The sequence below is a fragment of the Tursiops truncatus genome, chromosome 10 (assembly GCF_011762595.2).
Source record: "Tursiops truncatus isolate mTurTru1 chromosome 10, mTurTru1.mat.Y, whole genome shotgun sequence".
Classification (NCBI taxonomy): Eukaryota; Metazoa; Chordata; class Mammalia; order Artiodactyla; family Delphinidae; genus Tursiops; species Tursiops truncatus.
The window spans coordinates 48346377-48359304 of NC_047043.1; the positions used below are offsets into that span (position 1 = coordinate 48346377).

Genomic DNA, 12928 nt, shown 5'->3' on the forward strand with positions numbered 1-12928 from the left:
TTCCTTTTTGGATCCTCATGTGGGAATATGTTCTTGAGACACCCAGTTGGATGAATTTGTGCCAGTGTCTGGAATCACCAACCTTGGAGGAAATTGTCACTTCTACTTTTTTTTATAGACTTCAATATTTGATTTCCTCTTCCCCCTGCTACTAAAGAATAAAATTTAAATGGATGGGAAAGTTTTCTATTCTAAATGAAAAAGGACACATTATTATTTTATGCACAGAAGAAGGAACATGATGAGCCCTCTGTTTGGGAAATCATGATATTACTGGGTGTTTTCCAATACTGTGTGTGTGGTCTGCTCTTCACAGGAGAGAACACACAATTTCAAATTAACTGGAACTTGTCAGCTGTTGCTGATAGAGGTTGGAAGTTTTGGGGAAAAACAGTGGCATGACGTTATTTCAACAGGCCTGCCTATTAAAGGCATTGATTGGAAATGGCCTCATGATTCCTATCCCCTCTTTCTTCTTTTTTAAAAAAGACAACAATTACATGTAAGCAATTGGAAAAGGAAGTCTAACCCCCTTGTTCCAATGGTTTTATGAGCATACTCAAGTCTCTTGCCCATCTCAAGTTGAAATCCCAAGAGAAAAGTTAGAATTGGCAACAGCAGATTCAGAAAAGCACCGCTAACTATGATCATTGGTATCTGTTCATTATAAACAAACTTCTTTTATCCATCTGGTCTACCAGAATGGTCCACTCACGTTTCTTTCTAAATAAAGGTAGAGTGGCATAAAAGTAATGTTGGCCTCACCAAGCTGGGAAAGAAAACATTAAGAATCAGAAAACAGTTCATAGAAATGTACAGTAAATTATAATCTAGAACCAGAAAGATAAAATGTTTCCTCTTTTTGAAAAATTTACAATTCTATGTCAAACGATGTATGCAGGTATATGAAAGGTTTACGATTGGACAGGACTGATGCTTTTGATCATTTTGGCACCTAAATGGTTAATTTCATCAGATTTAGAGTCTGCTTTCCATTTTTTCAGGAAATGGTCCAAAAAATGGACTGTTGTTATTGACAGGACTACCAAACTAGTTATTATTTGCTAATAATGTTGTGTTAAAAGTCTAAGCAGAAAAAAAAGTCTGAGCAGAGAATCTTGCCATAGAGAGAGTAAAACTTTTACGCCCAACAGTGTTTGGATGAGCAAGATAATTATACCCTTGTCCACAGCAGATGCTCTGTTCTTCGCTTTGGCAGTTTCCCTGTTCAGTGTGCAAATAATTTTCTCCACTGAAGTTGGTGGCTATTTGTGACAAATATATTTCTTTTCCAGCAAAGAATGGATCTTTTCCATCATCACTCACAAATAGCCACTGAATGGAGTTTTTATTGTTTTAAACACACATGCAAATCTGATATGAAGCAGAAAGAAAGTTATGTTCATGTCCCATAGCCATCAGAGGATGTGATATGAAGAAAGAAGTTATTTACCAAACTAGTTGGAAAAATACATTGTAACAATTATTTCAATATCTTTATTAAAATCAGAATTTAAAAATTACGTCTCAATGTTGATAGGCAAATTAATTTTTAATTCAAGTATACACAAGTTCAGTTTATAATGGAATAGACCTTTATTTACATATATTGATATTTACAAAGATCTTATGAGCTCTCTCTATCTCTGTATTTTTGTAACAGGCAAAATTTAGTTGATACATACATAGTGAGATCTAGAATATGGAGTTCACTTCCCTCACAGTTTTGACAGACATGTGTGACTGTCCTATGTTTGAAAAGATGAGCGTATTCTTGGCCAGTGATGAGTAAATATATTTCCATAACTTCTCTTGGCTTAGCCCAGCTGCTATAACTCTATCTATAAGCAGCAGGCTAGCAGGTGTTTGGCAGAGAGCTACAGAAGGAGAAGAAAGGAGGGGATCTATTTTCCATATCTCCTTTTTTCTGTTCTTCACACAGGCCCCCATCAGTAGAAAGGCAGGCACAGCCTCTCCTCAAGATGCCATGTTTTCACAACCATATAGCACAGCATACATTTATCTCATAAAACTAAGAATATAATTGGGGTTTAAGTTTCTGGATTATCCCTGGATCTACCAAGAACAATCACTATTGACAAGATTTTTATGGTAAAATTCAACATCTAGCAAATGATTAAGTACCAACTGAAAGACTGGTCCTCAGTACAGTAAGTCTCCTACATACGAACGAGTTCTGTTCAGAGAGCGCATTAAGTCCAATTGGTTCGTAAGTCCAAGAAAGTTAGCCTAGGTACCCAACTAATACAATCAGCTGTTTAAGTTCACACAAATAATACATAAAAAACAAACAAAAAATAAAACATTTTTAATCTTACAGTATAGTACCTTGAAAAGCACAGTAGTACAGTACAACAGCTGGCATACAGGGCCTGGCACTGAGTGAACAGGCAAGAAGAGTTACTGACTGGAGGAGGGAGAGGAGGTGGGAGATGGCAGAGCTGAAGAATCGTCAGCAATAGGAGACGGAGGGCAAGCTGCACTTTCACTCACGCCTGACGTTGATGGCACAGGTTCTGGTTCCTTGCTGGAACCAGCTGCACATTCGCCTCTTTGAAAGGTCACAAATTGAAGGTTCGTATGTAGGGGACTTACCGTGTATACATAAGTGTTGAGGGTCAGGGCCCCACGCCCTGTCCTCAACTCTCCAGTGTGCCAAGTCAGGGATAGCTACTAAAGGATGAAATACTGCACAGAATATTTATCACCAGCAGAGGCAGGAGGAAAAGTGCCCCTAGATAGAGCCTTAAGCAGGGAGGAGATAAATCTGCCTGTGATACAGGTTTCTCAGAGGAGGTGGAATTTGAGTTAGGATATGTAGGTTTTCTCCTACCAGTGGGAGCCAGGAGGAGGGTATCCCACATAGAACAAGAGCACTGATCTGGAGGCAGTAGATTCCACTTTGCCAAACTTTCAAACACCACGATTAGGTGAGATGGCGCAAAAAAGGATAAGTGGCCTGTTTGAATATTGACATCATTTCTCTCCTCTTCGAAGTTGCAGCTGAAAAATAATGAACAATGCAGTATAGTCTCGAGAAGATACTAGACTGTGATGTACAGTCCTATTCTAATAAAGATCTAATAACTCACATACTTGTAAATATAGTTCTAGTTGTATGTAAGAGTCACATTGAGATATTATTGAAGATGGTATCAGGACACTAGGATTCTAGATGCGTGCAGGGTTAAATGAGATTAGTGATAACTTCTACTCACATGGCACTGCCAGGTCATTGTTATCTTAGATCTTCAGTGTGAGATTTTCACCTCTGTTTCCAGATGAAGAGAATTGAGTGTGTGTGGACCATTCACAGAACTGAATGGCTGCTTCAAATGACACATCCCAAGTTGTAAATAACTGGGCCAATGGTGTGTAAAGTTGGGAACTTCCTTCCCAGTTGAATGATCAATGAGGAACCAGGGACGTAGTCCTCCTGGTCTCCTCCTTCCTTTCACTTAACCTTCCCTGTACAGGCTGCACTCCGTCCTCTCATTTCTTTCTTTTTTAAATTAATTTTTACTGGAGTATAGTTGATTCACACTGTTGTGTTAGTTTCAGGTGTACAGCAAAGTGATTCAGTTATACATATACATATATCCACTCTTTTTTAGATTCTTTTCTCATATAGGTCATTACAGAGTATTGACTAGAGTTCCCTTTGCTATACAGTAGGTCCTTGTTAGTTATCTATTTTATATATTGTACTGTGTAGATGTCAGTCACAATCTACCAATTTATCCACCCTGCCTTTTCCCCGGTAACCATAAGTTTGTTTTCTACATCTGTGACTCTACTTCTGTTTTGTAATTAAGTTCACTTGTACCATTTTTTTAGATTGCACATGTAAGCGATGTCATATGGTGTTTGTCTTTCTCTGCCTGACTTACTTGTCCTCTTGTTTCTAATCACGTATCTGACATATCTATCCTTTCACACCCTTCCCCTGTGGGAAGGAGCTTATATACCTTCAGTATAAACAACCAACTTGGGGATATTATTTTCTGTTTGTTGAGAATTTTTTCAGGTTTTATGATGAGGTCCATTTCTATCAATGTTGAAGCATTTTTAGTGGTTTCTGGGTTTATCCTCATGTCTGGTTTTTGTAATAAATACATACAAAAATGGGACTGTAATCATGTAAAGAGGAACTACCTGGTTAAGCAAATTTTACAAAATATTACAGAAAAAAATATATCCTTCTCATGAGATAGCCCAGAAAAGGACCACACACTTTTTCCATTATGTGTGTATAGCTGAATCTGTTTCTCACCTCACTTTCATTCTTTAAGAATTACCACCAGGGTCTCTTGGTTAAAACAAAATGAGTTCGAACCCCAAACAAAGGAATATCATTCTCCCTCAAATAACTTAATTACTCAGAAATGCTTTTTGGCAAAACGCAGTTTCTAGCATCTTCCATCTCCCTGCAATTTATCCATACTCTGGATTACCTCATTCATTCATTCTGACAGGGGACTGTATTTGTATCATTGCCTGACAGATGTGTTACATGTTTCAGTCTTAAAATATTCGACTCTGAGCTCAGGGCTGCATACTTGGGGGTTGATGTTAAATCAGCCTCGGCGTCGCACTGCTGCCATTGCGCCAAATAACTCAGGGGAAAATGATAAGGGTATAAAGAGATCAGTAAGGCAAGAGAACCTGTGCTTTCAAAAGTAAGGCAAAACAGGAAAAAGACTCTCAGTGAAGCACTGGGGAGCAAGTAGAGCAAGAGCAGGCCGTGTTTGGGACACCCTTACACTGCAGTGAGCCATTACCCTGTGAGTAGTAAATTCTCTTACGTTTGCCTAACTCCTGTAATATAGTTCATGCTAAAATACAGCCATAAGACTCACCAGCACATCGATCAGCCTGGCATTGCTCTCTCTTCTCTCCTAATAGAATAAAATGAGGACATGCCTGATGAATGCTGTGCAGGACAATCCCAGGTCATTTCTATGGGAGCCATCACCACGGAGCAGTCTCCCTGCTTAAAGAAGATCTGTATGACTCTTTGTAAATGTGAAATATGCAAATACGCTTCTGCCCTTTGAGATGATATCACTCAATGGAGCTCTCATAAGTGCCTGGTTGTGTTGGATTTTTTGGTGGAAAACCAGCAAACCGTAGAAATTGGCAGTCTGGAAATGACGTCCTTTATTGAGTCATAGGTACTCAGATGTGCATCAAAAAGCAATCATTTCCTTTTTTTAGCAAAGGCATTGCATTATTCTAAATTTGAAAAAAAAATGAGAATCACTTGCAGACAGAAGAGAGGAAAATTTATGAACATTTGGAAATAAGATTTTTTTTATATGCTAATGATCACGGAGACTGTGTGAAGATGGTCCAGCATTCCTCAGCTGCCGCTAAGGTGCTTGGTCCTTGGGGTGAGGCCCTCGCTTCATCCCGCGACTAGCACTGAGTCCAGCAGCCCCCACCTAGCCCTCGCCTACACCATGGCCTCCGTCTTGGAGCTCGCCTGCATCTACTCAGCCCTCATCCTCCACCATGATGAGGTGATGGGCACTGAGGATAAAATCAATGCCCCCATTAAAGCAGCCAGTATAAATGTTGAACCTTTCTGGCCAAGCTTGTTTGCAAAGGCTTTGGCCAGTGTCAACATCAGGATCCTCATCTGCAATGTGGGAGCTGGTGGACCTGCCCAGCAGGAGGTCCTGCCCCCTCTGCCACTGGTGCCCCAGCTGAGAATAAGAAAGTAGAAGCAAAGAAACAAGAATCTGAAGAGTCTGATGGTGGCATGGGCTTTGGTCTTTTTGACTAAACCTCTTTAGTAACACGTTCAATAAAAAGCTGAGCTCTAAAAAATAAATAAATAAATAAAAAGGTCCAGAGCCCTTGAATATCAGTTGAAGGAAGATACTCTTTAGCATTTCATGATTTTCTTTCTTTTTTTTTTTAACATTTGGATAAAGTGTGAAAATTAAGTTTTGTTTTAGGAAGATAAAGCTTAAGGTTGTGTGCAGGACAGATTACAGTATCAATACTTGGAGCCTGGGAACAGGAAACACAATTTGGAGACAGGAACATTGATCCATATGTGAAGTGAAGTGCTCCCAGACAAGAGCAGAGGCAAGGGAGTGAATGGAAAAAGACAGATGTGAGAGGCACAGCGAAGGAAGCATAAACAGGACTTGGTTGCCCGGATGAGACAGAGCCATGAAGATCAAAAACAGATGTATCCAGATGTTAAGTCACCAAAGCACAGTTGATCTGTGAAAAATGGCTGCTAAGTTAAAGTTGAACATTCAAGACATAATGTGTTATGAAACGTCGCTGCTGTGATTTGGGGCAACACGTGGAGATGCCCGGAAGCACAGCAGGCATCCGGAAAAGGGCACCAGGGGATGCAGGCTGAAAGCAGGCTGTGGACGGAAAAAACAGCATGTGGGAAAGCATGGGTGCAAATGATCACAAAGGATTCACATCTGAAAGTGGAAATCCCTGATTGGTATGGGGAGGGGTACAGGGGAGGCTGGGGAGGCTGGTGGAGAAGAGATGGCAGCAGGTTTGCTTAGAAGCTGATGAAATTTAAGCTCTAGGGTCCCTCCTCTTCTCCACCCTTTTCAATAGTCCTATATCTAATCTTATATCTTCATTCTGTATTCTTCTTCTTAAAAAGTCCAATGACCATCCAAATTGGACACATAAGCTTTAGCCCCACAAAAGCCACATTCTTCTATTGCCTAGAAGTGTGTTCACATGGTCATATGGGCTTGGAAAATTTGCAAAAGATATTTTGATAACAGCTGGTTAAGACCCTGTCCTTTTCCATGTCAGCTGCCCCATCCTCACTTTTCCCAAGTGGTGGTGGTATTTTGGAATTCCACTGAGGGGACGCTGGTAGAGATGAACTTAGTCTGGATACATGCATGTTTGTGTTAACACTAGCTGTCCTGTGGTAAGAATGGTTTCCAAGAATCTCAAACTGCCCACTGTGTGATCTTCTGGGCATTGTGGCAGTCATACACGGCCACGAGATCCTAGTGTGTTAGGTGTGTTGTCTCTGGCCCCTAACACTGCAAGTATATGGGAAGGAGGAGAAAAAGATTTATTTGCAAGATCTGAAGCCAAAAGATAAGTCTATGCAAAAGTCTTCCCAATTTTTTGTCCCCAAATTTGTCATCCCAACCATTTATAAGCCATTACCATTAATGAGTTGTGAGGCTGAAGAAAAAAAATATTCTAAACTATCGATTAAAAATATGTATAACTCATTCACTTTGCTGTACACGTGAAACTAATACAACATTGTAAATCAACTATACTCCAATAAAAAATAAAACATAAAATAAAATAAAAATAAAATCTATTCCTAAAAAAAAAATAATATCTATTCCTCTCTATCAGCCACTAGAGGACAGACAGAATTACTTTTTTATTCTCTCTACGGAAAATATTATGAAATTACTGTCATATGATGAGAGAAAGAGTATGCAGACCAAAAACAAAGGAGAATTATTTTTGAAATGTGTCAGGGAGTTAACATTGTTATTTCAACACTTCCAATGCTTATGTTTTTTAAAAAAATTATCAGCTTTTTAAAATTGCTGATTTGTTGCAACATTTCTTCATTCTAAATGAATATTCATTTTTGTAACCAATTTTATAAATTTTATTCTTTTTTTAATGAATCCTCCTGCCCCCAGTCTATAGTTTTAGGTACTACAGAACCTGGATCTCTCCCTGCATTGGGGGGTTGATCTTAATTTCATAATGAAGTACATAATCTTAATGTCTGGCCTAACCAACCATGCAGACCATTTTGGAATTAAACACCTGCTGTGATCTGAATGTTTGTGTCCCCTACCCCCACCAAATTCATATGTTAAAATCCTAATGCCCAGTGTGACAGTGTTAAGATGCGGGGAGCCTTAGGGAGATGCTTAGATCATGAGGGTGGAGCCCTGGTGAATGGGATTAGTGCTCTTATAAAGACCCCACAGAACACCCTTTGCCCCTTTGCCCTGTGAGCAGACAGGATAATCTGGGACCTGGGAGAGGGTCCTCACCCAACCATGCTGGCCTCAGATCTTGAACCTCCAGCCTTCGAAACTGTGAGAAATATAAAATTCTGTTGTTTATAAGCCACCCAGCCTATGGTAATTTGTTATAGCAGCAGGAAGGGACTAGCAGCATCCATCGCTTTCAGCTTTTGTGCGTTCACCCTTTTTACGTTCTGTCATCTAGCTCTACTCTATAATATCCTCATCCTCTAATTCTTATAATTACAGAATGTCTTAGTGGTTTATATATTAGTGGAACACATTACTATTCCCTAATACTCTATATCCCAATGCAGTTTAAAAATAGTTCCACTCTCTGCATAACATAGTATTTGAGAAATATATTTAACCAGAACTTTAATACTGGTTCAAATCATAGATAAGTGGTTCGAATCAAAACTGCAGAATATAAACCAAAGTTAAGAAGATCTCGACCTGTAACATTATTCCATGTAGAGGATTTCGGGAATTATAACTAGTTTATTTAGTAAAGTATTGTCAGAAGTACACAAATGATCTTGAATGGAGAGAGATTATCTACCACCTATCATTACTCCGTTAAAACAAATGTTATATAATTAAATATTAAATGCTAAATAATAATGGAGTCATTTTATAACAGAATATATAAGATGTATTCTAGCCCACAGGAAGACCACTCACTGAAATTGAAGTTTATATAATGAACAAATTTGAAATGTCAGTGATCATTTTTCTGAATTTTCCCAATCCCTCTGTGTCTTTTATGAAAAAGAATCTGTAAGATTAGGTAGGGATAAGACATGAGGATATTGCTTGGTCACTAGAAGTAATGTGTCAGCTACAGACCTAATTTTCATTTTCTTCCATGCATAAACAAGTCTTATCTTTATTTGACCAGCCAGGGTATGATAAGTAGCTCAAAGTAGATAGATCACATCGGGTCACCCCATTTTCAGTCTTCTCATCATGAGGAAGCAAATGCAAAACATGCATCTTTTTGTCGTTATCTCTGTGCTCACACAAGATGGTAGAGTGTGTCCTCAATAGGAACTGGTGGCCAAGATTAGAGGTGTGTCTGTCTGTCATTCTCAAACTGCTAACATATGACACTAACTGGCCTTGCCAGACACCTTAGTACTGATTGAAATTAATGACTAGTGGAATCTAAGTAAATAAAAGGAAACCTGTCTTTGCACATAGCACAGCCAGCTCTGAGGTGAGTAGACAGTCAACAATGTAGAATAATGTAGTACAGTTGTCCCTTGTTACCTGCCAGGATTGGTTCCAGGGCCTCCCTCAGATACGAGAATCCACAGATGCTCAAATCCCTTGTATGAAATGGAAATGGGGTGGTACAGTCGGCCTCCGTGTCTGAGAGTTCGGCAGCCTTGGACATGGAAAGCAGACTGTACTCCAAACAGTGCTTCTCAGCTAGTGGTGGGTGTATTAGTGTGTCATTCTTCTGTTTGCCTAAACTGGAGGACTTTAGGCATTAAGAAGGAGTTCTGTCACTTGGTGTAGTCTGCACTTTGGGCATCTTTACTTTCCTCTGTTGAAATCAGAAACCAACACCAGAGGATGCTGGATTCTACTGGTTAAAAAATATTCCTTTGCCAAGAAATGTCTTAAATATGGCCATAACTCATTTGAGTAAAAGTCACCACAGTGGTAGAGAAAATTCCATGTGGTTAAGTACCTTCTCTCATTTTATTTTATCTCTATTTTTATGAAAGTAATTTTCTCTGATTTCTGTAAACCACTAGAAAAAGCAATCAAATTAATTGCATTTATTGTCTTTGAGAACTCTGGTTATAAAAGTTGACCATTTCACAGTTCAATTCATTCGCATACTTAAAACAATAACCTGAATAGTAAAATATGTTTTTTTTAAATTTATTATGAGAAATGTAACTTACAATAAAAGAAATAGATGTTCTCATAAGAATTATCATTGGTACTGTTTCTCTTATCCTTTAATAGATGTAAATATTGACCACATTTTGGTGTATATCAATTTTCCTATCTTTTATTTACTTTCTATCCTGCAATTATATGTGCTCAGAACTCTATGCTAACTTTACCTGCCTGAACTGTTTCTCTATTTTTGTCTCTTTAACACTTAAAGAGTAATTGTCACTGGTTATATTTTAAAATATCTTCTCATAATAATATTTACTTTTATATATTATTGTTGCACTTACACAATGAATTCTCATATATTCTATTTTACATATGTAGCACAGATTAAATTTGTATTGGTTATCTGAGAATTAGAACTCTTTGGTCTTTCTTTGGTATAATATAAATTTTCTCTAAATAGACCCCTTCTTCAAGTCAAAATTCTGGACAGAAATTTTAAAGCTAGCAACTTCAGGAATTCTACATATAGGAAAGAAATAGTTTATTTGCAAAACTATAAGGAAGTGTAATTCTAGGCTGCTTTCCTGTCCATGTCTTATAAACTTGAACAAGTTGATTACCCATTATCTGCCATAGTGTTGGGTTCTGTATGATGTTGGTTATAAGCAGAAGGGGTGCTGTGATACATATGTGTTTTATGTTACATACGTAACTTAATATGTAAAGCTGGCTTATTAAAATGTTTAACCCCACACACTGTTCATTAGACCCATTTACTGAATTACAGAATCCTTATAAAATTACAGATATTATGATTTCAAGGAGGCAGCTTTTATCACTACTGCAATAGTTATTACTATAGTTAGTACTATACTTTTTGCTTTGGCGATAGATATTGTCATAGTTTAGCTTCTTACATTTGGTTGTCTCTGTTTTGATTCTGCTCAAGATGTGATCAGATTCATGGAGTTAATGGTCTGCCCTTAAAGAGTTTAAGTGGGTCTCGAGTGTTTGTACATCAAGGGGTGATGACATAAAAATATTTTCTTTTCAAGGAGTTCTCTGTTGGCTAATGAGAGGCAGGTTTTCTTTGAGTCCATCATTCTTCAAGGGATTCTATATTTCCTGTACTGTTACATCATTAGATCATGGAGATTCACTAAATCTGTCTGCACATTCTGCCCTCGCACCCTCTCAGGGTGCCCTCTAGTCCTAGAAGCTGAGACAAAACCACCAAGAAATTGTTATTCTGTCTTCCCAGGATATTCTAGCTCCTTCTTTGTATGCATATAAACCCTTTCCTTTGTTTATGTCTTCTAGGATGTTGGGCATTTCATCTGTGGTCACATCTGTTTGTGATGCAGTGGGACCCTGGCGTTGGCTGGTACCATTTATGAAAGCTGATGGCTAAGTTTTCAGAAATTCTGTCAGCCAATTGTTGAACTGTTAGTAGGTTAAAAATCAGCCAAATAAAATTGCGTATATGACAAAAATCAGCAAACCTATATATACATCAGGGCTTTTTCGGTTTTGTTTTTGTTTTTTTCCTTAGAGACCTGGAATACCAGCATAGTACTAATTCTGAGTTAGTTTTCTGTTTTGATCCTCACTCTGGCCCATTTGCCTTCTATGGAATAGAGCAAGAACTGTGGCTTCTTTTGGAGAAGCAAAGCAATGGTCACTCTTCAAAATGTCTTTTAGTGATTATCCTTTGGAAAAGGCTCGTATCTCTGTTTGCCAAGTAACACATAGGATTCTCCAAACCAAAGAAAACAAAACAAAATAAAATCATTCTCTGGAATATTGGAGATGTGTAGTAAGTACTTCGGAACGTAAATATGTATGACTATCCCATTTGTGTACAATCCTAGGGCACATATCATACTTGTTAGAAATGAAGGAGATAATTAAAGAGAAATAAGCAGTTTAAGCAATTGTTTACCCACAAAGTCTTCTTGTAGGGCAACAATTTTAAAAAACCTAATTATATTTAGAGTTGGAAGCTATGAAATTGGTACAGTTTATTTTGTGTATATAAAATTCCTTGTAAGAGGGTAGACATTTAGTAGTTAGTGTGTTATTTAACCCGTAAGCGTTTTTCCACAGGAGATAAGATAGATCTTATTTTAATGAGCACTTTCACAATTTGTAGATATTTTCTCAAAATTTGTATATTCTGAAAATGACTTCCCTTGTGAAAGTTTATGTTTATTTTAAAAATTCTTTTGAGGGTCTTGTCATCAGTTTATCTGAAGGCAATTAGTATCAGTAGCTGAAATAGTACTAACTGAACCTAATTTTTCATTGAAGAATGACATTTCTTGGTTTCTAATGGAGAGAATTTCAGTTTGGCAAGCATCAGTGGATTGTTTACTTTGCATTGGAAGATTTTAAACCAGGCAAACCCAAGTTCACTAAACCATTCAAGAGACCAACCAGTACACGTCTTACTCAACAGATCATGATTGTTTATCATAACAATGAATATTGTAAAAATGCTCTAAGATTGATGTAATAATGGTAGCTATCCCCTATAGAAGGCTTACTGTGTTCCAGGTTTTATTCTCAGTACTTTCCACATAATTACTCATTTGAAATGTTTACAATCTTCTAAGGTAGTTATTATCCCATTTTCAGATGAGGAAGCTGAGGCAAAAGCAGTTAGGTAATTTGCCCAAGGTCATACAGACAATGAGTGGTACAGCAGGATTGAAACCTGGGTGGTGTGGCTTCAGGATCTAGGGTCTTAGTGGCTGTACAGTGACAATAACACTTCCTTCTTCATCTTGAGTCCTTGGAGAGTCTCCCAATTAAGGGCAAATACCCTTTTGTTGCCAGTCTCTGAAGCCTTAATCACTTATTTTAAAAGGACAAGAGTAATTTGGAGAAGGAAAAGCAGGACTGTCTTATTATTGGGGATAGTTCATTCTGTTGATTATGGAGGATATCCCTGTGCAAAATAAGTCTCCAATAATCATACAAAAAAGAACATGCATCAAAAATTGGATTTGGTTTCGGAAACTCTCTAAAGCACA

At 37.9% G+C, this 12928-nt stretch overlaps 1 protein-coding gene and 1 pseudogene across 16 annotated transcripts in view; both read left to right on the plus strand.

Annotated features, from left to right (window-relative positions):
• Window positions 1–5871, plus strand: part of LOC141279750 (large ribosomal subunit protein P1 pseudogene) — a 61426-nt pseudogene extending 55555 nt beyond the window's left edge.
• The window catches only part of RBMS3 (RNA binding motif single stranded interacting protein 3), a 715503-nt gene that overhangs the window by 135565 nt on the left and 567010 nt on the right, over window positions 1–12928 (plus strand). The window lies entirely within an intron of this gene.